The sequence below is a fragment of the Lissotriton vulgaris genome, chromosome 1_1, assembly GCF_964263255.1.
Source record: "Lissotriton vulgaris chromosome 1_1, aLisVul1.2, whole genome shotgun sequence".
In the NCBI taxonomy this organism is placed as follows: domain Eukaryota; kingdom Metazoa; phylum Chordata; class Amphibia; order Caudata; family Salamandridae; genus Lissotriton; species Lissotriton vulgaris.
Window position 1 is genome coordinate 45,684,752 of NC_141685.1, and position 26,404 is coordinate 45,711,155.

At 41.7% G+C, this 26,404-nt stretch overlaps 1 pseudogene; it reads right to left on the reverse strand.

Moving 5' to 3' along the window:
- Window positions 1–1,112: 1,112 nt before the first annotated feature.
- On the reverse strand, window positions 1,113–3,902 carry LOC147737151 (uncharacterized; annotated as a pseudogene).
- Window positions 3,903–26,404: the final 22,502 nt, after the last annotated feature.

Consider the following 26,404-nt stretch of genomic DNA (forward strand, 5'->3'; position numbering starts at 1 on the left):
AGCAACAGTGTCTCATTCATTCTCCGTACTACAGCGAAGCTACCAATGAACAAGCGACTTTGGGACCTCTCAGGAATAGTGGGAATCAAGAACTCTCTTTTGTTTTTATTCTCATAAATGTCCACAACGTGAGCAATCAGAGACACTGTATAGTTTAAAATGTTTATTTCAACTACGTGCTCTAAGATGCAGTATCTTTATTAACATAAGTAAAAAGATGCATACAATCAATACAATCAACATTGTTACAATTCCATAAAATACAAAGGGAGAAATCATATTATAATGATAGTGGAACCAGGTCTATAGCGCCTTGGGTACCACCCTCCCCTTGCTAGGAGCTAGGTATTATAATAATAGAAGATCTCTAGGTTAAAACCGGGAACCCCATACCTCCAAAGTCAGGTGAAGTGAATCACATCTCAGATCAGCACAGCTCTTTGTCGATTGAAAGGTTTTTCCCAAGTGCTAGACTCATGCATGCAGTGCAATATTAAAAGCACCTGAGTTTCAGAAATGAGCAGCTGTGATTGTGTTGTGTCTAGAGCGTGGGCGATCAACCTGCATCAACAGCATACATTGTTATTTTAACCTTGAACACTTTGTGCAGACTTGAGGTCGCAGTGTAGGTTTAGAGATATGAAAAACAGACCATTCTCATGTGAAGGAAAAGCAAGCAGTTTGTCTTTATAAAAACAGAGATGTAGTGTCATGTGCAAAAGCAGCAAAATGGCGTTTTCGCAACTAACTCACTTATGCTAATATAGCAATGTGTGCAGGCAGAATCATATTCATCCCTACACTTTTACAGGTAGCATGAACAGGAACACTAGGATGTTTTTCTTTGCAACTCTTCATCGCCAAATAAAAACCAACAGTGTTTCTTTTCTTTTATTCCACATTGTGCTAGTCTCCCAGTGTATTTCCTGTTATATCATGTTTTTTCTATGTGTACCGAAGTGAACAATCACTGGGAACAGACACTTTTATTATTCTACAAATCTTTGGTTTTCTTCATTTCTTATAGTCGAGTCTTCATTCATCTGGTATTTGAATAACTAACATAATTATATATTTATTCCTATAATTCCTTCATGTCACAATAACTGCACTGTTCTGCTCCTGTCTATGTCCTCAGAGGAGTCGATATTAATGTTAATGTTCTTAAGTTCTTTTTGAATTCACTGCATCTTTGGGATTATTTCTAAGTGAGTTAAATGAAGGTGTGTGTTCGCTGAGGCTATGTAGGATCAAAAATTGACAAAAGCTCGTCACACTTTTAGTGCAATTGTAAGTTTTACCCCAGGTGTGTTCGCAATTGACAAAATCACTTCTGACATTCATTGCAATGCCCATTTTTACTCTCTGTGTGTTAGTTGATGTATCCATAGGTTTAATAACTGACAGAAGATATTCACACATTCACTGCACCTGAAAGGATTTTTCTCTGTGAGCATTAACTGATGAATCCTTAATGCGGAAGATTTCCTAAAGGTACTTCTACACTCACTACAGTTGTACGGTATTTACAGAGTGTGTGTAAGCTGATGTCTATATAGGCTTGATAATTGACTACATTTCTTCACACATTCATTGCACTTGAAGGCTTTTTTTCTGCGTGTGTTTGTTGATGCCTGCTTAGGAGTGATAATGGACTTCAGCTTTTCAAACATTCATGGCATTTAAAAGATTTGTTTCCCCTTTGTGAGCTCGCTGATGATTTCTTAATGCTGAAGAGTAAGTAAAACTACTGCCACATTCACTGCAATGGTAGGGTTTTTCCCCAGTGTGTATTCACTGATGTCTCCGGAGGCTTGTTAACTGACTGAAGCTCTTTACACATTCACCGCACTGGTATGGTTTTTCCCCTGTGTGTATTTGCTGATGTCTCCGGAGGCTTGTTAACTGACTGAAGCTCTTTACACATTCACTGCACTGGTATGGTTTTTCCCCTGTGTGTATTCTCTGATGTGCGTGGAGCTGTGAAATTTGACTATAGCTCTTTACACATTCACTGCACTGGTATGGTGTTTCCCCTGTGTGTATTCTCTGATGTGTGTGGAGCTGTGAAATTTGACTGAAGCTCTTTACACATTCCTTGCAATGGTATGGTTTTTCCCCAGTGTGGGTTTGCTGATGTGTTTGGAGTTCTTGTAACCGGCAGAAGCTCTTTACACATTCCTTGCAATGGTATGGTTTTTCCCCTGTGTGTATTTTCTGATGTCTGTGGAGGTTTGAAATGTGACTGAAACTCTTCACACATTCACTGCAATGGTATGGTTTTTCCCCTGTGTGTGTTCGCTGATGTGATTGGAGGTGTGATAACCGACTGAAGCTCTGCACACATTCCTTGCAATGGTATTGTTTTTCCCCTGTATGTATTCTGTGATGTCTTTGGAGGTCTGATAACTGACTGAAGCTCTTCACACATTCAGTGCAATGATATGGTTTTTCCCCTGTGTGTGTTCGCTGATGTGTTTGGAGGTTTGTTAACCGACTGAAGCTCTTCACACATTCAGTGCAATGATATGGTTTTTCCCCTGTGTGTGTTCGCTGATGTGTTTGTAGATGTGATAACCGACTGAAGCGCTTCACACATTCACTGCACTGGTATGGTTTTTCCCCTGTGTGGGTTCGCTGATGTGTTTGGAGTTCTTGTAACCGGCAGAAGCTCTTTACACATTCCTTGCAATGGTATGGTTTTTCCCCTGTGTGGGTTCGCTGATGTGTTTGGAGTTCTTGTAACCAGCAGAAGCTCTTTACACATTCCTTGCAATGGTATGGTTTTTCCCCTGTGTGTATTTTCTGATGTCTGTGGAGGTTTGAAATGTGACTGAAACTCTTCACACATTCACTGCAATGGTATGGTTTTTCCCCTGTGTGTGTTCGATGATGTCTTTGGAGGAGTGATAACCGACTGAAGCTCTTCACACATTCCTTGCAATGGTATTGTTTTCCCCTGTGTGTATTCTCTGATGTGTGTGGAGGTTTGATAACAGACTGAAGCTCTTCACACATTCATTGCAATGGTATGGTTTTTTCCCCGTGTGTGTTTGTTGATGTCTTCGGAGGTGTGTTAACCGACTGAAGCTCTTCACACATTCAGTGCAATGGTATGGTTTTTCCCCTGTGTGTGTTCGCTGATGTGTTTGGAGATGTGATAACCGACTGAAGCTCTTCACACATTCAGTGCAATGGTATGGTTTTTCCCCCGTTTGTATTCGCTGATGCTCTTTTATGGTTTCTAACTGGCTAAAGTTCTTGACATATTCAGTGCAATTGCCAGATTTTTCTCCTGACCGTGTTTCCTGAAGGGTCAGCATAGTTAATAAACCACTTGCGTTATGTTCACATTCCCTGTATGTGTGTGATATTTTGGACGCTTGATTTCCGATTTAACAAAAAAATACAAGATTCACTAAATACCTGCCACATTCATAATATCAGTAAGGCTTCCTTGAGGGTGATTGAATCTTTAGATTGGATAATGGCTTCGCCTGCTTGCGGGTAAAGCTTAATCTTCCTTCCGGTAGTGCAAATTGGGACAATACTCTGTACTTCAGAGAGCAGAACTCCGCTTTCTTTTAGCCTTCAGTTGTTAGGCACCACTTTGTTGTGCTTTTCCCTGGTTCCTGTGGTTTGGCTTGAAAGAGTTAACAATACACCTAGAGCACTGAATGCTGGTCTGTTGCCAGTTTAGATAGCGAAGCACTGCTCTAGCCATATCATGATGGTAAAGCGACTCATAATGTGTACAGCTACTCCAAAGAGTGTCCGGGGCAAAGCACAGGTCAGAAAAGAAAGTAAATCTGGTTGTTTCAAACATGGACAAAAAGCCAAGTTTTCAACCTTTTTTTAAACATTATCATGTTGCTAACAGCTCAAAGCTGAAGAAGGTTTTTGCTCCAAGCTATGGACCCAAATAGACACGAGACCTTCCTCCAACTCTCATACCGGCCTCATGATCAAAGCTGGTTTTGGACGCTTGTTTATACAGCAGGTGGTTTGTCAGTTTTGTTGCCTTAATTTTGTAGAGGTCATTTCTTCGTCTTGGGGTGTCGAGGTGCAGATCTCAGACTTGGAAACTCACTAAATTGCCTTTGACTGCTTCTTCCTGGATCTGTCCTCTGCCTCTGAATGCACTGATGTTTTTGGAGCTCCTTATTTTGATATTTTTTGCTGGTTTGATGTGTTATCTTCATTATTCATAAGCAATCCGTGCATTTAAGGCTTATTTTCTGTTGGATGTAAAGAAATGTAATATTACTAAATGCAAATGTAATACAATGTGAATACACAATATTTAACCAGCTGGATAAGACATCTCTTCTCTACCCTATTTGAAATTTAGTAAGGAACATTTTACCATACATGGATATTTCATTAAAACTGTGGTTGAACATGTCACATCTTATTTACTTCTGAAAAGGCAGTGATTTACCATTGTTCAGAGTAAATTACTAAGGAAAGGGCAGCCACAGAGCACTCATGTGCTACAGGTACAGTTTTGGGTAGATACACATGGATAAGATTTCATTTAAACAGAAACGATTGTGGAAAAAGAGAGGAATCAGGAAGAGCTGCCATTAATTCAGTTTCAGGAAGTATCTACAAAAGGTAGCTCTTCAGGAAGTGTATAACAAAGGTAACTCTTCAGAATGTGTATAATAAAGGTAACTCTTTATGAACTGTATAACAAAGGTAACCCTTCAGGAAGTATATATGACAAAGGTAACTCCGGGCATCTTTTTTCCACAATGCTTTCCTGTTCACACTGGATCAGCTCAAATGCCAACTGCCGCCTTTACCTTGCTTGTTACTAAAGACAGGGGTCCCTGTTTACACAGGGTGGTCACTCCTTGACCACAAGGGAGATGTCTTCAGTCTTCAAGTCGGTATAGAATATTGAAGGTCCAAGAGTTTCATTTCAGTGTTTCGTTCCAGGATAATCTAAAGTCCTGGGGACACAGCTCCTATCTTTATAATAAGAAAATGGGCTGGATTACCCACTAGGTCCCTCCTATGGGTGGACCTGGGAAGGGGGGGTTACACCCCTTTCCCTTTGTCCAGTATCGTGCCAGAGCAGGGCTGGAGTGCCCCAGCAACTGGTTTGAACCGGGCTATGCATGGATCATCTTGTGTGCCCCAGGCAGTGTCTGAAAAAGCATTGTTCAATTCAACCCACCCTGCCCCAATACACTACAGCCTGTCTGGGGAGGTGCTGGTACCTCCCTCGACAGAAAACCCATTGTCCAGGCATCCCTTGCTGGAGTTTCGTCCAGCAGCAGGAGTTCAGACTCGTGTCTGTGGCAGCAGCATCCATTTTGTGATGCTGAAGCTCTGTTTAACTTTAACCGGGTAAAGCAGTTACATACATGTCTTTTCCCTCTAGAAGGGTGGAATGCTACCCCCGCTGCCAGAAATTGGTGGGGGGGGGGTAGTATTCCAAAGTGTTTGACACCTTACACCACATGTTTTGATAAAGCCACACCAAAGTTAGCATTTAACCATGAGGATTATAATGCACTTAAGAGTATATGCACTGTGGAGAAGTGTGGCTCAACGGTTAGAGGCGGCAGACCCGGAGGCTGAGGTCGGCCCGGGACCAGGGTTCAATTCCCGACACGGCCGGGTGCAGGACAAATGTCAGCGGGCCCGATAAATCTCGCCTCGTGCCACTCTAACCATGGGGTCCCACACTGCAACTCTGGGCAATAGCTTGCTTAATCTCCACTCTGGCCCCATCACCGCCGGGGATGCCTGGCTTCACCTTGGGGATGCCCAGTAAAGGGACCATCTCACAACAATAGCCAGGACGGGTTCCCCAGTGGTACAGTGCTGGGACGCTCCAGGGTAACGACGCGCTTTACAAATCCAACATTCATTCATTCATTCATATGGTATGGCTATATCATAGAACAGCTATAAGGACATGGTTCTGAAAGCTGCAGAGGGGCTCAGCTCATGCTAGGGCACCCTCTCACATAAAACCAAGCACTCTGCCTTGAGGATTGTCTAGGCCTACCATGGGAGTGACTTAGAGGTGCATATGTGTCTATATATAAAGGTAAATATAGGTATACTATATCTAAGTAAGGGGTGATTACACCACCTTACTCAAGCCAGTTTGGATGGCCAGACAGGGGTTCCATAATACATGCTTCAGCCCCTGGTAGACCTTGGATGCACCTATGCCCTGGGTAACTATGGTACACTACACAGGGGCTCACAGAGGTGACCCAATACCCAATCTGGTATGTACCTAAAGTACATGGAGTTCATTTTATAGGGAGAGCAGATAGCCTGGAGCCCCGAATAGCAGGATCCCAGGCCAACTAAGTCGAAAACCAGCAAAACACAAGGCAAAAAGTTGGGGTAACCATATAGTCAGATATCCACCTTCCTACATCCAGTATCTTCACAGTGTTGGAAATTATCAATTGTATTAACAGCACAATATTAACTCACCACTGCTGTGGCTTGCAGTCATAAGGCCATTATGAACGGACTAAGCTGTGTGCCAGAATGCCTGTGAATAGTTTAGCAAGAATGTTTGGGAGGGAGATTGGTCTCATGTTGAGCAGGCCCAAGGGATTTGCCAGGGCCTGTGAATAACTGTTATGACTGTTTCTCTCTTGGTGTCAGTGGGCTTGTCTGTGTCCTCAGTTCTTTCAACAATGTTTGAAAACAAAACTAGTCAGATGATAGCTGCCAGGTGTACATGTTTTGCATGTGTAGAATCACACACTAGTAACTGTAGTGCATGCATGACTCACCTTGTCAGTTTGTGAGCAAGTGAGCATTCACACACCCCAATTTGACTTTTTCTGACACTGGAAACAGAAGAAGAGTTTCACTTTAACTTCAACAAAATGCTGGAGTAACTCTCTTTCCAGGGTAGGAAGAAAAATGGATCACCCTCTAAACGTGGTGCCGAGTAGTTCTATTCGGTTCATAGTACCATTTATCTGGGGAAAACTGGGGAAATGGTACAATGCACTGGGATAATGGCATGTGATGACAATGTGACATGACATTCCCACTAAACCTGCTTTTACACCTTTTTTGAGCTGTCTGTGTTCAGTTTTCCAAGGCCCAGGGTTTAGTTTCAAGTCAAGAGATAGTGCAGGATTAGACTAATTATAATGTCATAGATACCAACAAATGCCTTTAACACGTATGCCTTTACGATGCAATGCCTTAAACACGTATGCCTTTACCCAGTGCTTAATTTGTAAAATATGAAGTGCAGGTGCTCAAATTTTGTTTTGAGGCCACACCTACTTTTTCCGACTCCACCCATTTCCTCCACTGGCTCCACCCACTCTATTAGCTCCACCCACATTCTGAACTGGCACTGCTAAAAGTCAGATGTAATAACCGAGTCTTTAGGTAGGTCTGACCTGCTGACCCTGGGACTCTGGAACTTAGATACTTGGTAATGTTTTACCTTCCACACATCCTGTTTCAGGACTTCGCTAGTTTGTTCTGCATCAGGCAGGCACCGTGGCGCGAAAAGTGTTAAACAATCTGACCGTTCATATTGTGAAAACAAAAACAACTTCAAGAAAAAAAAACATATCCCTGCAGGTATGGAGCCCAGAGTATGCAATTCCAGAAAAAAATCTATACTGCCCAGGTGCAGATTTCCACAACACTGTAAAATGGTGCTGTAACATTTGCACAACAACTAACACCAAAAACATATGGGCTGCCTTGGAGTATGGTGCACATGCAATGACCACGGAATAGCCTCTTCTCCAGACTCTCAGTCTGCCCACCTGATTTAGAGGTGGATGGACCATCAGGTGACGGCAGATGGAGTAAACCTTATGCTCTCAGCTAATACCATCGGAGGCAAGCCATTCGCCCGCCCTGTGTAAAGTGGGCGGTCGGATGGATGTTATTTACTGTCAGTCACCACCATCTTGCCCAGCTGAACCTGTAAAATCAGTTCATTTTGAGACTGAGACAGCTCGGCCACCTATGTCACTGGCGTAACTTCTCGCTTTCACATCTTTGCCTGTCACACTAAATAGTTCTAAAAGCATTTGATATAAACGCCGACTTTACATGGAATGTGCATAAGGAAAATGAAAGGAAAAGAAAACAGAAATAAAGACAACGCGGTATATGTTTTGTACTTTCTAAAAATTAGAAGAGACATCTTAAATGTTATACGTAGATTATTTTGCATGTCAATGAAACCAATGGCTTTTACTGAAATTGTAAGTAGAAAATATTGCTGTAGATTATTAGTGGGTGACCCAGCCATTTGTTGTTGACTTGAGTCATGTGAGACACCAGAAAGTGAAACAAAACCAAACTGAATTTCGTGGGGAACGAACGGGCCGGTCCGAAAAGAAGTTAAGAGTCAAGACAAAGTGCTGTGATTGTGAAACTAATTCCTGCGTGGCCGCCGCTGGTTCTGCTGTCCAGCTATACGCATGGGGATGCCACAAACACTGCAAGGAAAGTATTTGTCAATTTCATAACCTATCTTCCTTGAGATTTTCCCAGTCAGTAAATGAATATTCTTTTGTGTAGCGCTTTGACATTTCTAAGTGCAATACATAGTACGTGCCACTATTTCACAATGTAAGAATCCTTAATTGCCCTACTGCGCCATGTGGAAAAGCAAAGGAAGCATTTCCAGGGATCTAACGTGGGATTAAAAGATCATGAGCAATGTCATCAGCGAGCGCCTAAATCACCATGCTAAGGGTTTGACTGACTCATTCCACTATAGGCGCTAGCACGAATAAATACTTACAGGACGATACATACAATCCAGAAGTGAGACATGATAGCCAGGGCTTTAAGTGGGGAAAAAAAACTGTAGGGTCTCTCGAAGGGGACCTGGCACACTTAAAACCCGATGATTGCACCATAATAGCCTATAAGCACGCCTGAAAGTTTCCAGGCACTTTGGAAATCTCCTTCTCAAGTTACAGTGAGTCACGGGACCCTGACAAAAACTCTTCAAGAGAAAACGAATGCAAAACCCGAATCTCAAGGAGAAATGGAGGCTTCGTCGAAAAGAAGTTTAAGAAGGAATTACAGAAAGAGGACAATAAAGCAGCTGCCTGTGAGTACACGCCAGGCAGGGCCTTCCTTGGCTTTCTGTCTACATGTACAACAGTCAACATATACTTTATACAGTAGTATTAAGTGAGTCTTCTTAACCCCGGCAGGTGGCAGGTCAGTACTGCGGCCGGTGCCCCCGCCCCACCCTATTGAAAAATCACATGATTGTGAGGATGATTGGGATTGATTTTTTAGCTAGGGTAGTTGTTAGGAACTTACTTAGGGCCTGGACGGACAGGTGCTACTTCTGCTGCTTAATTGGCAACCAGACACTCTCCACAGTAAGGCTGATCGATACCCGGCTCAACCACGCCACAACTGTTGGTCCGGGCCTCGGGCGGCAGGGGTCAGGGGGGCGACTTCAATGCTATCACTGACTGCAGGTCGTGGTGAGTGAGCTGTCTGTTGTGCACTGCGGTGGTTATTCTGGGGCGGGGCAAACTGGCAATGTGTAAAAAAACTGCGCACGTTGCTGCACAGCCCCTACCCCATCCACCAAAATCCAGCCCAAAAAACGCCGGAAGTAGTGTCCTCATCCGGCCTGCGGCCCGCCCCAGCAGCAACAAGTAAGTGGCGAAAACGGCTCCGCAGCATGCAGTGTGATGCAGCGCTGCCATCAATCAAGATTCAATTTCAAGCTCAACACACTTTAAATATATATATATATACAGTCAATCTGAGAATCAGACTACAGTGTGAGTGTGACTCTGGACTGTGACTGACTCACTCACTCCTCGGAAAGGCGATTGCGATCGATGCAAAAAATTCACGCTGTGGCACGAGAGTCTGAGTAGTGTAACTTTAAATTATTGAAAAATGTGACGTGCGCGCAGTGCAGCAGATGCAGAGTGTAGACCCGGCCCTGTCATATAAGTTCCGGTGCTAAGCACCGGAAAGCACCGGCAAAAATTAAGCCCTGCCTTTACCACGTTACACCTTTACCATGCATATGCCTTGACCATGCATAATGAAGGATTTACAAAAATGGCCCTGCCAGTAAAGGGTGGTGCCCTTGAGCCCATCCTGGGCACCCACATGATCAATATTGAGGGCCCTCGAAGTCCCCATGACGCCTGCGGGAGCCAGTATTGTTCCTACCCGTAGGGAGCAGCTTAAAATCCTGTGCTCTACGGGCAGGAACAATTTTTTCATGTGTTTCTCTGCCCGATTTATAAGCTGTGTATTGTGGGGAGTGTAAGTTATATTTATCCCAGGTAACTCTAACTGCTCAGTTTCTACGGTTTTGAATATGTAAAATCTGAACCTCTCTGTAACCTTTGTTTTTTTCGGTGAATTTCTAAAGTTTTTGATGCTATTTCCTACCTATAACGTCTCTGTAAACTATGTATTTTTTTTCAGTGAAAATATCTCTCTCTTTCTATCTCTCTCTCTCTATATATATATATATATATATATATATATATATATATATATATATATATATATATATATATATATATATATATATATATATATTACCTACTGGCGGTCGCCAGTAGGTAGTTATAGTTAGGACCTAGTTTCCATAGGAAATCCTCAACATTCTATTTGGATTAACTTTGGCCCTGGTGGATGAATCTTTGCGAATTTCTCAAAAAAGATGGCTCGGTCCGCTGCGGTCCTTCCCTGAAAGTTTGGGGGGGATTCTTCAAGTGGGGGCTGAGATAAAAGGGGGGTCCCAAAACGTGTTTTCTCCATGTTATTTTCCATAGGACGTTTAGACACGGCTACAGCTCGAACGGGTGAATGGATTTATAAGAAATTTGGCAAAACGGTAGAGTCTGGCTCGTAGATTACGCTTTTTTTGGAATGGTGTAAATCCGTTCAGTAGTTGCTGAGAAAATTAAAGTTAAAGTCAATTATATATCTGTACGCGCGCACGGGTGCGCGCACTCAGACGGCTGCGCATGAGCGGATTTTTTTTTTTGCTGCGTGACGTCTGTTAACGTTCGATTAGAAGGAAATCAGGAAGTGTTGACCGACATTTTGTCACTGCGAGTAAATATATTGTTTATTTCAAAGCGTTGGAACATGGAAAGGGGAGAAGGTAGAGATTGTCTTGCCACGTAGGTTTTCTCAGGGTGTGCAGTAAGGCCCTTAAACGCGAAAATATATATTTACAAAACCTATGAAATTCACTAAAAAAACATAGGTTTTACACACGTTATAGTTAGGAAGTAGCATTTAAAAAACCTATGAAATTCACTGAAAAAACCATAGGTTTGACACCAGTTATAGTTAGCTGGAAATTTTACTGACATAAAACCAATGAAATTCCACGTTATAGTTAGTTGGACTCACTATAACTTGCATGTGCAATGCACTGCTGATGACGTCACATATTACATCACTCATGACATGGTTAGTGAGAGTAAGTATGTGTAAGTTTCCTTAGAAGTAATGTGCTAGTGTGTGTATAGCTGTATATGCAAATAAATTGATGTTCAATAGTTTATTTGCATGTGTGAGTATGTGTGTGAGTAACTTTTGGAAGACTGTCGGTGTGTTAACGGATGTAAAGGTGTCTCACTACATATGATAAGTGAGTATATGTATGAATGACTATATAAAACTGTTGGTGAATGAGTGGATGTATATATAAATGGTGAAATTACTGAATTGGTTGTTGTAACTGGTATAGGTATCTCCACTTTTTTGTAAACGTTAGTTTCTATTTTTGAATTTGTGTTTCAAGGGTTACATTACACTGAAAGAGGTCTGTCACTCTGTCACAAGGATGGAGTCATCAGTGATGTCATGAGTGATGTCACTGACCATATCATGAGTGATGTAATATGTGACGTCGTCAGCAGTGCATTACACGCGCAAGTTATAGTGAGTCGAACTAACTATAACATGGAATTTCAATGGTTTTATGTTAGTAAAATTTCCAGGTAACTATAACTGGTGTGAAACCTATGTTTTTTTCAGTGAATTTAATAGGTTTTGTAAATGCTAATTCCTAACTATAACTGGTGTGAAACCTATGGTTTTTTCAGTGAATTTCATAGGTTTTTTAAATGCTAATTCCTAACTATAAGTCTCACTTTATAAGTAAGACTGTTAACGCTCTAGTTGTTCTTTAGAACACTCTGGTACATTCTATCATTGGGCTATAGTTGCGCTACATATGGCTGATATTTGGGCTACATTTGTTTTTTTTTGTCTCTGGTGGCCATCTTTGGGCTACATTGGGCTACATTGGCCTAAATTTGGGCTCTAACATATATATAGCCCAATGTAGCACAATATATATTTATTTGAAAGTTAATTTTCGTAAAAACCACTTGAGTATGGCAAAGGCACATCAGGCAAAACTGCAAAATCTAGGATGAACCTGAAACAACGATCGGACCTCTTAATCCCTGCAGCAGATGCAGCCAGGACGACACATGAGAACACAACAGAAACAGAGGGTACAACACGTTTGATCATGGATTTCAACAACCAAAGTAAGGAGCTGAAGAAGGTGATAAGGATGAACTGGGAGATTCTGTTACTGGATGAAACTCTGAAGGAAAACCTAACATCTTTTCCAAGTATAACATATAGAAAAACAGCATCTCTACGCGATATCCTAACTCAGAGTCACCTGGAAATCCAACCACCAAAAAAGACAACATGGCTGATGACACCAGGTTTTTGGAAATGCTGCAAGTGTAAAGCTTGCGAACAGGGTTCTAACATCACAGAATACAAATTACAGAATGGGAGAACTAAGAAAATTAAGGATCACATCACGTGTGAATCAAAATTTGTGATCTACAGGTTGACATGTCCTTGTGGAAAGTACTACATAGAGAGTACTGTTAGACGGACCGGGAGGGTCGGCCGAGGATAAGGGGAGAGGTCCTTCGGGGAGAGCCGTCTCCGACGATCGTACAGACAAGTAACTTCCCCCCCACAGACGGACACCACACAAGGGCAAAGTTCAACGATACTTTATAGGCAATTCTTTTAGGTACGATGAATGGTACAAGGAGGTCTGGACTCAGGGGTCCCCTCGATTCTAGTCTCTGGTTTGGGAAAAGGGTAGCGGGACAGTCTTGTTACCAATAGATGAAATAGCTCTCAATCCTCGAGCTCGGCGTTCTAGATGATCGGGCCGCGGCGGAGCCAGCAGGTCCCGAGATGGACGAAGGAAGCGACGGTCCGTGGCGGAGCCAGCAGGTCCCGATGAAGATGGTAGTTACAAACGGTCCGCGGCCACGCCAGCAGGTCCCGACGACGATGAAGGTTTACGAAGGTTACGAAGGTTGCGGCAGCGCCAGCAGGCAGGACGATGATGCGCAAGGCAGAGCTACGGCAGCGCCAGTAGTCCGTCAAGGATGAGTTCTTCTCTGCGTCTCTCGACTCCAGGATACAACTGCCTTCCTGCTCTGGAGCTGCCCCAGTTATAGGGCTGGTGCCCTTTGATGTCCGGACCCTCGCACTTGGAGGTCGGGAGGTCCGGGATGAGGGAGTCCAGACACCCAGCAGGGGGGTGGAGCCAGCGCCCGGGGCGGCTGTGGGCGAGCGGCACCTGGCGGGGGAGAACCATCGACACCTCTTTCTCCCATTGACCTGCCAAGTAGCCCGCTCACCTCCTGGGTGGATGGTGGTGCCGGGATGTCTGAGGCCTGGCCAGGCCCAGGGTTGAGGTCGATCGGGGGCCAGACGGCCTCGTGGCGGAGTGTCCAAGATGGCGCCCAGGCTGGGCGCGCGGGCCAGTAGTGGATCGGGCCCACGAGGTCGATATGTTCAGAGGCAAGGGTCCCGGAGGGGACGGAAAACGTGCAGTGGTGGTGTGTGGGACTGGTGTGGCCGGGCTCGGGCCTGGTCGGGCCGAGGGGGAGCGGCCCTTCACGTGGCCTGTCCAACAAGTACCATTAACAAATTAAAATTACGGATTCTGCAACATCTCCGTGCAATATAAAACAAAGACCCAAACTACCCAATCATTACCAACAACATAGGCGGTCCAACAACCCTGAACCAGGGACAATTGATAGCAACACCTAACAGAAGGTTCAGGTACAAAAATTAAATGACAAGTACAGATTCACACGAAAAGAGATTCATAAAGAAAAAAAAAGAATCATAAAGAAAAAGAGAAAAAAGAAGCCTATATTCCCAAACTAATTTCAGAAAACACTTTTGATTTATTGGACATACAAAATTCAAATAAAACAAACTCCAGATAAAACAAACGCTCAAAGAAAAGTGTTGGCAAAACAAAAGCAACCAACTCATATACCAAACACGTGGCTAACAAACAAACATCACATGTACAAAAGGAACACCAGAAACAAATATAATGTGTCCTTCACAACTTATGAATCTAAATGATGCAGAGGTAAACTGCACGTAATGTGCACTGTTCCCTTGGAAAGAAGCTACTTTCCACAATGTTTTGAAAAACTAAAGATCTTTGCAAAGATCTTTGCAACATCTCCTGTAAACAGTTGAAAGAATGCGTTTAAGTCATGCAGGCGATTTTTAGGGAATATTTTTAGTTTGTGGAAATAGACATTAGAAACTTTTCTGGTGAAAACCAGACAATGGATTCTTATGAAAGGAAATACAAGTTACTGGTAAGTACGGTTAGAATTACTTTTCAGGGTCAGTGCTGGGCTAAAAGATGCAGCACTGAGTACTCTCCTAATAACAAGTGAGTAAATCAGAATCCGTAGTTCTGCTGATTTTATAAGAATATTTTAAAGTTCCAAAACTCCACACTAAGAAAAATGTCCAAGTAAAATCCCTCAATGTTACCCTTTGGAAGGACATTCACTTAGCAGGTAAGTAGTGTTATCGTTACTTTTTCTTACTCAGTGGTGGATCCTGGATCCAGCACTGGTGCATCTCCTGTAAACAGTTGAAAGAATGCGTTTGTCATACAGGCGATTTTTAAGGAATATTTTTAGTTTGTGAAAATAGACACTTTGAAACTTTTCTGGTGAAAACCAGACAATGGATTCCTATGGAAGGAAATTCAAGTTACTGGTAAGTATGGTTAGAATTACTTTTCAGGGTCAGTGCTGGGCTAAAAGATGCAGCACTGGGTTCTCGCCTCATAACAGGTGAGTAAATCGGAATTTGTTGTTCAGATGATTTTAGGTGAATTTTTAAAGTTGCAAAACTCCACACTTAGAAGAATTTCCAAGTGAAACCAGTCAATGTTAGCCTATCGAAGGAAATTCAAGTTACTGGTAAGTATGGTTAGAATTACTTTTGGGGATCAGTACTGGGATCAAAGATGCAGCACTGAGGTCTCTCTTGACAACAGGTGAGTAAATCGGAATTCGTAGTACATCCAGTGAGCGCCACAGAGCTGCGTAGCAGAGAGATGTGAAAAGGGGCACGGCATGCACCACCTCTCTGCAACGCAGCGCAGTAGCGCTTCCTAGAAGCACTTGGTGGACTACTTGGCCCCCATGGTCCCTCAGGTTTGAAGTTTAATTTTTTCCCCAACTTAAAATGCTCCTCAGGGCACACTTCACGTCAGGCCCAGTCCCCTCCCTTCACCACTGTGTAAACGCACCCTGTCACTGTTCTAAGTTGAGAGATTAAGTCCCCTTCAACCCTAAGGATCCCTGGGGTCAAACTAGCCCACTAGGCACCTCCAATAAGCACCACAGAGATGTGTTGCAGAGAGGTGTAAAAAGGGGCGCGGCCTCTGAACACCTGTCTGCAACGCAGCTCCCTGGCACATACTGGAGATACCTGTTGGGCTATTTGGAGACTGCCAGTAGGTAATATATATATATATATATATATTCACTGAAAAAACCATAGGTTTTACACACGTTATAGTTAGGAAGTAGCATTTGAAAAACCTATGAAATTCACTGAAAAAACCATAGGTTTGACACCAGTTATAGTTAGCTGGAAATTTTACTGACATAAAACCAATGAAATTCCACGTTATAGTTAGTTGGACTCACTATAACTTGCGCGTGTAATGCACTGCTGATGACATTACATATTACATCACTCATGACATGGTCAGTGACATCACTTATGACATCACTGATGACAGACCTCCTTTAAGTGTAATGTAACCCTTAAAACACATATTGAAAAATAGAAATTAACATTTTCAAAAAAATGGACATACCCATACCAGTTACAACAACCAATTCAGTAATTCCACCATCTATATACACATTCTCTCATTCACCAACAGTTCTATATAGTCACTCATACATATACTCACTCATCATATGTAGTGATACACCTATACATCCTGTTACACACCGACAATCATCCAAAAGTTACTCACACACATACTCACACATGCAAATAAACTATTGAACATCCATTTATTTGCATATAAAACTATACACACTCAACCACCCATACAGTCCTGCACATATGGTGTCTTCTAAACACATACAAAGAGAGAGTTAGTCATTCATGCATCTATGTGATTAGTAATACCCCCATGAAACCATAGAAACACTCATACTGATACTAAAAAACATCTAAGAACCCAAATACCTACACATGTAGGTACTCATCAACCCATGCAGCCAGTTATTCACAAAGTGAAACACTGATACATATATTTAAATATTTAAACATTACTCGCTAATATATGTATTCACTAAGGTACACTTAATAAGCCAGTTATCCAATCATTTCTTTTTGAAAAAAACATTCATTAAGACAATAATTTAAACATTTATTCTTTCCTCGACCTTTAAATATACATATATAAAACATATTTATTTTTTAGAAAGACACACATTCACTGGATGGTGTCATAAGTGATGTCACTGACCATGTCATGAGTGATGTAATATGTAATGTCATCAGCAGTGCATTACACGCGCAAGTTATAGTGAGTCCAACTAACTATAACGTGGAATTTCATTGGTTTTATGTCAGTAAAATTTCCAGCTAACTATAACTGGTGTCAAACCTATGGTTTTTTCAGTGAATTTCATAGGTTTTCCAAATGCTACTCCCTAACTATAACGTGTGTAAAACTTATGGTTTTTTCAGTGAATTTCATAGTTTTTTTGAATGCTAGTTCCTAAGTATGTAATCACGTTCGTAACTACATAGTGTCACCGCCTACACGTCCTGAGAAGCGCATGTAAAGTCACGTGACTTGAAAACAAAACTTCCAATTGGATATTAGTAGTTTCTGTTCTGGAATATACACGAAGCACTCCACCCACTTTCCTCACAATCTTTTCTACTCTCAAGAGACAACAACGTCGAGCATCTTCCGGAAGTCTTTGCTGAAATGGCTTCCCTACCAGATTCATCTTCCGAATCTGAAGGAAATGAGCGACCACCGTTAAGAAGAAAAAAGGAATCTTTCATTTGGCAATTTTTCACTTATCCTGAAGATCAAAAGAAAGTGAATGCGCCAAAAGTAACCTGCACGATATGCAATTCGGAGCTCTCAAGGGGAAATCCAAATAAAAAATATTCCTTCTCTGCACACACCATGCAGTGGCATGTTAAACAAAGACATCCTGAGCATTATGCAAAAGCATCGACAAGAGCCCTGGCCACGCTATTACCATCAGAGGTGGCCAGCACATCTTCTGGTGGACGACCTGTATCTCCATCGAGTGCTGAGATGGACTTGAGACCATATCTTGCGATGGTGCATATGAAATGCAACGAGTGTGGAGAAATTATTTTGTATGGAGAGCAGAGCCTCGTTCTTATTAAACTGAAAATTGAAAGTCACAAATGCCCCAAGAAAAGATAAATTTCTTCACTTCATTTTCAACTTTAAGAAATCGAAAACATTATAACACTTCTTTCCCCCCCAAAAAAAAAAAAGTTCTTTTCAGAACTAACTCTTTCCACCAAAACATGCTCGAAGAGCATATTATAAGATGTTTTTTCGCCGCTTTATTTTAGTGCGAGACCGGGTGCGCGCACCCTTCTATCGCGTACAGGACCTGACACTCCCATGTGAAGTCATGTGACTTCTAAACAACACTTCTAATTGGTTCTTGGTAGTTTCTATTCTGCAATTTACACGCAGCACTCCACCCACTACCATCACTTTCTTTTCTACTCTCAAGAGACAACAACGTCGAACATCTTCCCGAAGACTTCGATACAATGGCTACCGTTCCGCATTCATCTTCCGAATCTGATGAAAATGAGCGACCACTTTTCACAAGAAAAACGGAGGCCACGCTATTACCATCAGAAGTAATCAACACATCTTCCGGTGGACGACCTGTATCTCCATCGAGTGCTGAGATGGACTTGAGACCATATCTGGCGAACGTGCACATGAAATGCACGAACTGTGGAGAACTTCTTGTATACGGAGAGCAAAGCTTTACTCTAATTAAACAAATAATTGAGAGTCATGAATGCTCCAAGAAAAGTTAAATTTCTTCACTTTATTTGGATAGTATGACATACTGAAAAATGTTGTCGCAACTTTAAGAAATAAAAAGCATCATAACACTTGTTTCCAAAAAAAAAAAAAAAAAAAAAAAGTTCTTTTCAGAACTAACTCTTTGTACCAAAACAAGCTTGAAGAGCATATTAGCTGATATTTTCTCGCCGCTTTCTTATAGTGCGCGACCGGGTGCCCGCACCCACCTATCGCGTCGAGACACTCATGTGCAGTCATGTGACTTTAAAACAACACTTCCAATTGGTTCTTACTAGTTTCTATTCTGCAATTTACACGGAACACTCCACCCACTTCCCTAGAAAACCAGTTTATCGTAAATCTTTTAAAGCCTCCTCTTATGAAATATTAAACATCAATCACATAGCAGAGTACTAAATAGCACTATATACACTCCGTCCCTTAATTATAAGAGACTTATTGCTATGTAAAATCAACTTTTGCTCTCCAAGATAATGTAAAATGCTGAGCCTATTACATAATTTTATTACACATATATGTTACTAGTCTCCTTCGAGTACTAACACCGTAGAAAATACCACCAATAGCGGTGATATTTTTTACACCGAGAACGGGCGATTTCTATCGCTTACAGCCCTTACAATTATAAAGTTTTATTTCCTAAGTCTCTGATCGCCAACTGTGCAACGTAAATCCCCTGTGTGTCGCAATAAGGTCCATAAACAAAAACTACAGAACCAGCATTATAAACATACACAAAACAACAAAACGACAAGAGCCACCATGCTAATATATATCCTTAATATAATAAACCTCTGAGAATAAATACATATTTCCGTGGCAGCCCATAACACAAATGTGGCGTCCTCTGACTCTGCTCCATTACCAAACACCGTAACTCCCCGCCCCCCTCACTTTTCACTAAACTCCGCACTCCACCCCAGCCAAACCCCCTATTACAAACCCCCAACCTACCCTCCCTGCCCAAACCCACCATGAACCTCAAACCGCCCCTAGAAAACTTATAAGACACAGGATTACTAAAACTCAAAGAATACGCAACAGGCACATAATGTAAATAGTACATAAAGACACATAGTTTTTCCAAAATACTATTTAAAAACATGTTCTATTTTTAATAAATCTATCATGCATCTGATCCTCTAGAACTGCTTTCAAAACGTGAACTATAAACCTCTACTTTTCATTTTCAAACCATACACTTTCTTCTGACCCTCTAGAACTGCTTTCAAAACATGAACTATAAACCTCTACTTTTCATTTTCAAACCATACACTTTCAATTACATTATTTTTTTTCCACAATTCATGTAATGTTAGAAACCTTTTTTAAAATACACCAGTCCGTATCATTTATAAGGATTTATTTTCAGTCTTCATCAGTGACACTTTCTTCACATACAATAGAAATCACTATAACTTTTTAAACGACAATGCTAACGCGGTAAAAATAACCCTTCATTTACTTTCCTTTAAAAATGCACTCTATGTACCCCACGCATGCGTTTCTTAGTCTTTGTATTTGGCACCGAATACCGACCTTGAATCGGAAGACATGAACAAGAGCGCCATTGTCACATTTAAAACTGAACGTTGCATCTGCTCACACACATATCTTTCACTAAGCTAACATTCACAGAAAACAGCATTGATGTAAAAAAAAATTGACCTTGCTTTACAACTCCCTCAAATCACTCCCTTATTTTTTAACGCATCCTCCAGTTCAAAAGAAGCTACTTTTTTAATAACCACTAAGCAATATATAAGTGACTAGACTCCTAGAAAATGTATCAAGACATTCTGCTCCTGTCCACTGCATTGCCGGCGACCTAATTCTGTGGAGTTGCTATACAACCAGCGGTGCTGCGCCGTTTCCTGTACCATCTTGGGAAATTCAAAATGGATGTCCCTCCTGCCTTCGCAAACGAGCCGGGCCACTTAGAACTATTTCGCCAGACGATGCTTGACTACTACGGAATCTTACCACTCTCGACTTTGAATACTTCATATCGATTATCATTTCGATATTCGCATTTCACCTGTGTGCAGCCTGTATTTCATTGCCTGAGCTGTGATTTCACGTGGGCCCTGGATTTATGTCTCTCCAATTTGGTACCTCCTGAACCAAATTACAATCACCTCATGAATCCGTTACTTGATCATGAACAGCTTTGTTACAACGGAGGGTTTATGGCCTTTGCAGCGATACAAGGAGTTCTGGGTCATTGGAATATATTCGCAGCGGCGCAAGATTTCCTAACAGAGAGCTACATCGAAAACCCACCGAGCTGCCCAATGATGGTAAAAGACACTCCAATAATGACAGATCATGAATGCTCCTTTCATCTTCTCAATTGGATGGCTGACATGTTTTCAGATGATAACAATGATTTCATGTTAGAGGCAATTGCTGCATACTTTGCCTACACAATGGACACTTAACTCTTTCCTAACAGCGAGCTACATCGAAAACCCACCGAGCTCCTTCTGATGGTAAAAGGCGCTCCGATTATAAAAGATCATCAGTACTGCTTTACTCTTTTCCATTGGATAGCTGACATACTTCCGGAGGGTTTATGGCCTTTGCAGCGATACAAGGAGTTCTGGGTCATTGGAATATATTCGCAGCGGCGCAAGATTTCCTAACAGAGAGCTACATCGAAAACCCACTGAGCTGCCCTATCATGGTAAAAGACGCTCCAATAATGACAGATCATGAATGCTCCTTTCATCTTCTCAATTGGATGGCTGACATGTTTTCAAATAATAAAACTGATTTCCTGTTACAAGCAGAAGCTACCTATTTTCCCTAAACAATGCTTCAATAACTCTCAAACAAGCCATTGACGTCCTCATTACCTTTTGGTTTTCTATATTCTTCACGTTCTTTTCCATATTTTCTTTTGAAGAACAGACCTATTTGCTTTACTAACAGTGTACATTATAATTTTGTGTTGTTTGACAGCTGATTCATAAAGTAATGATGTATAACCACTTGCATTTTCATATATCGTTCCCAAACTGAAAGGCCAGAGACCTTCTTCCATTTATTAAAATATAATATACTTCCTTATAAGAGTGTACAATGTTTTTTTCCAACTATATTCATTTTTCTTCAACTATAGCGTTTGTATTCCATGTACTACTGACAATACCAATTACTGTGTTTTTTGCAATTTCTGTACTCATATTACATAATGATTTGCCTTTAAAACAGTACATTTCTAAATAAACATTTCAAATATTCACGGTTTCTCTTTTAATCCATAATCTCAACTGAAATGATTTCATATTGAAAAACTATTCATGGGTTCCACATAACCTTAACTGTAGTCACTGAGGACCTTATTTATGAAGACCTTCCGCCGCCGGTGCCTCATTTCTTAAAATGGGAAAAAGTAATGCACCGGTGGCGCAAGGCCTTCATAAATAAAGTCCTGAATGTTTTCTTTTCTCAACCTCACTTACTGATACTAGAACCTGCAAACCAATTACGGCCCGTGAACTCTTTCTTAGTAGGTCGCGCACCGTAAAGACAGTTATACCACTGTTAACATTTTTTTTTTACTGTTACTAAGCACCGACACAGTTCCGCTTCACTCAGAGTTAATCACTGCTCCCACGCTTCTACAGGCCAGACACTATGTCGTATTTCTCTCCTTATCACCCTTTCATCTCCACAATAACAAACAGTTGTCCGCCAGCCACCAGAGAACAGACTCAGATGCAGAGGCACCAAAGAGTGAACCCATCACCAACTGCCATCTCCGGCTGTTTCCATGGCTACACCTCATTCTGCACCTTCCTGAAGGCACAGGTCAAAAGTTCATGTCTCAACGTTCTACAACAAACTAAGAACACTATTTTCCCTCCAGAAACACCTGCCAATCCACAACTCTGTTACATGTCTTGTTTTTTCACACCCAATAGTACTTTTCGTTTAATATAAACATTGACCTGTTCACTCTCCACTTGTTACAATCAACCAATCATTTTTATTTTTTTAACCACACCCAGCCTCTTCCTTTTTCTTTATTTAAAATTTCAACTTCTAACTACCATTCCACTTCCAGAACCGATCGGAGGACGACTACAAATCCCTTGAAAATGAAGGTCTGGCTAATAGGACACAGTTATATTCACTGGAGTGAAAAATATGCAGTAAGCAGACGAATTTCCAACCTCCGCTTACCAAATGTACACATAACATGGATTTCCAAAAGAGGATTGAAATGTCACCAATTGATTCCATTGTGAAAACTTTTATGCATCTCCCAGAACCAGACCTTATAATTGTGCACTGTGGTGGGAACGATCTAGGCACAATCACTGGGGTAGGTCTGGAAATGCTTCTAAAAGACACCTTTCGACAATTGATGACACTTTTTCCTCGATCTGCCTTGGTATATTCCAATATATGCCAAAGACAGAAATGGAATTGGTCCAATCACCATTGTGCACAATTTGAGAAAGCAAGGAGACATGTAAATAAATCTGTTTCTGCGTTCCTCAGAGATTATAGCATGGGTTCTATTTACCACAACAACTTGTGCTACCACATGCAAGACGTCTATAGGAGAGACGGTGTTCATTTCACGAATGAGGGAAACAGAATCTTCCTCTGCAACATCAGGCTCTGCATCGGTACTTACTTATAAATGCAGAAAACACTCAATTAACACAAGGGCTCTTTTCAGAGCCACCTTATATCAAAGCACTCAAACTTCTGATTTACCTCCTTTTCCACACTCTTGTAAATAGGTGTGCGCGACCGAGTGCGCGCACCCCGTATTTTTTTTTCGGGGAAAAATTATATCTTTTTGCGTTTAAGGGCCTTACTGCACACCCCGAGAAAACCTACGCAGGAAGACAATCTCTACCTTCTCCCCTTTCCATGTTTCAACGCTTTGAAATGAACAATATATTTACTCGCAGTGACAAAATGGCGGACAAAACTTCCTGATTTCCTTCGAATCGAACGTTAACAGACGTCACGCAGCAAAATTCCGCTCGCGCGCGCAGCCGCTTGGGTGCGCGAACGTGTGCGCGCCTATAGATATATAATTGACTTTAACTTTAATTTTCTCAACAACTACTGAACGGATTTACACCATTCCAAAAAAAGCGTAATCTGCAAACAAGACTCTACAGTTTTGGCAAATTTCTTATAAATTCATTCACCCGTTCGAACTGTAGCCGAGTCTAAAGGTCCTATGGAAAATACGTTTTGGGACCCCCCTTATATCTCAGCCCCCACTTGACCAATCCCCCCCCAAACTTTCAGGGAAGGAGTACAGCGAACCTAGCCATCTTCTTTGAGAAATTCGCAAAGACTCATCCACCAGGGCCAAAGTTATTCCAAATAGAATGTTGAGGATTTCCTATGGAAAACAATCCTAACTATAACTACCTACTGGCGACCGCCAGTAGGTAATATATATATATATATATTAACAACATGTGGATTCAGCACTTTATTCTCACCTACCTCTCCTCCCTATGCACTTTATCACTCTCCACCATTCGCAGACTTGGAACCAGTCTAAAATGTAAATATTGGCACCTTCAGCAATCCTACAATTCCCCAGTCACTACAATACTGTATATAGACATTTTTACGGTTATGTATATAAGGATTTATCCTGTTATGAATTTTGTGATACCGTATTCATCAAATCTGCCTACAATCTTGATTTTAAAACATGACATCCCATTTTTATTTTTATATTAATTTGTATGCAAATAATATATAATATATAATATTGAAATGTGGTTTGTTTGAAAACAAGGGAAAACTGTAGACTGGGCAGTACCTCTCTCCTCAAGATGTGGGAGTAAAATGTTTTTTATGTCTATGCAGTTGTATACCATGTGACAGGGCGGGCCAATTGGGTGTGCACAGCAGTATAAAATTAAAAAGTTGAAACTGGTTCATTTGCATGTGAACAAGGGCTTTTCCAGCCCGAAACGCGTAGTGCCCTCTGGCTTACCGGCTTCTCTGCAAATAAAAGATCCTGTGCAGCGCATTCTGTGGTCCGTCTCCTATGTTCCCTCGCCGGTTCGACGTTGGTTGACCAGGAAGTGGTATTTGGAGTTTTTTCAGATGCAAATTACGGAAGCCGGCTTGCTTTCGTTTCGGACCCCCTTTCCAATTTTGAGGCGCCACTGCAAGCCACTTCGTTTTCTACGTTTCCTGGAGGAAATTAAATGTGGCAGCCCCCTCACGCAACCCGGAAGAAGATACTCTGAACCGGCTGTGTAACGCGAGCATTCATCGGCGGATTCGGAAGGCTCCGCTTGACGAGTGACTGCGGCAAACGCGGTGAGTTTGAAGTTGTTAAAAGAAGCGGAGGTGGAAAGGTTTTTCCCGTCTGTAGGGAAACAGCGCATATCATACACACCACGTGAAACGCCAAATCATCTCGGTGGTGTCAATTTGCATATTGTGTTTAGCCGGGTAACCAGAGGTGATGTCTGCGGAGGAGTTCCGTGCAAGGGAGGAGGAGGCGGAGTTACTGTTCAGTGGAGTGATGGCGCCAACCAACAACACCAGTGCGCCGATTACAAACACAGAAGCACAGGACAAACCTAACCTAAAATCATTATACAAAGAACTGGAAAAACAAAAAAGGCTGGAAATAACGAAATGGTGGGAGCACTATTCCCTTTCCAAATATGCAGAAGTAAAAAGGGTGCCACGAGGACTGAGAATTATGCTAGCACCAAGCTTCGAAAATCCCAACCCATCCATGTTAAAAGAATGGGGTCAGAACAACCTTGCGGCTTCAATGAATTTAGTTCTCATTCTCATCAAATATGCCGCCATTGACAGAGAAGCCATTCTTAAAACAATCACGGAGTTGGAAGATCAGATAAACGCATTGGGGGAAGTGGAAGGGGCAAAACAGTTGAAAGAAGCCATGAATGACCGCTTAAAAAAGCATGCTGATAAAATTAAAACGAGAAAAATCAGTAAATTTGCCCGAGATGCCTCTGACTACGCAAATGGACAAATATTTACCTTTGCCAGAAAATACAATGCTACTAAGAGGCAACAATTCAGAGGTGCATCCAATTCCACACCCAATGCACAACCTACAGTATCTGAAATTAATACTCATGAGGAAGCTGCAGGTGGCGCCAGTAGTGACTCGCTGTCCAGCTACAGTGGATCTAGTGGATCTAGCACAGATCTAAGTGTCAACAACCAACCTCTGCCTGTTTTGGAAATTGATGAGGAGCTGGGTTTTTTAGTGGAAGAAAAACTGCGCACATTGAGGCCACGCCAAAAAGCAACGGCAAAACCCGCCGCAACCAAAAACGCCGGGAAAGGCGAAGAAGAAGAAAACAAAGGGTCCAAGAAACCACAAAAAAACAATCAGCAATGGAAGAAAAAGAAACAGTAATGGACAGATCAATTATCAACCTGTCTAATGTAGTTCTGACCAAGGCGGAGCAACAACTTCTCGCTTTGGGCTTAAACTACTGTCCTAAACAAAAATTCAACTATGCTTCCACCAGGGTGGATGTTTACTGTTACATCCGAAAATTAAAACTTCAGAAATTTTTTGCTCTACAACGACTTAAAACTCCGATTGGCACCAACAGCTCTGCCAATTCAAATACTACTGACACAAATCAACCTTTTGTAGTGTCGGATGCCCCGGCGCTTCTTGCAATACATGGTTTAATAAATGATGATAATGTGGAAGTAACCGGAGAAAGTGAAATGGAGAGTACGCAAATCCAATTAGAAAGAATCAACATCGCTAAATCAGGAGCAGGCATTACTCCTTTTAAGCGTAAATCGGATTTTGTACCTATCATGACCCGTGATGCAGTTGATGTTTTCCAAGATTGTGTCATTACTGAAATGAAGGAACTGCACAAAACCACCAACATCCACAAAAAAAGAAAGAAATTTGATGCCAAACAAGCGCAATACTCTGCATTA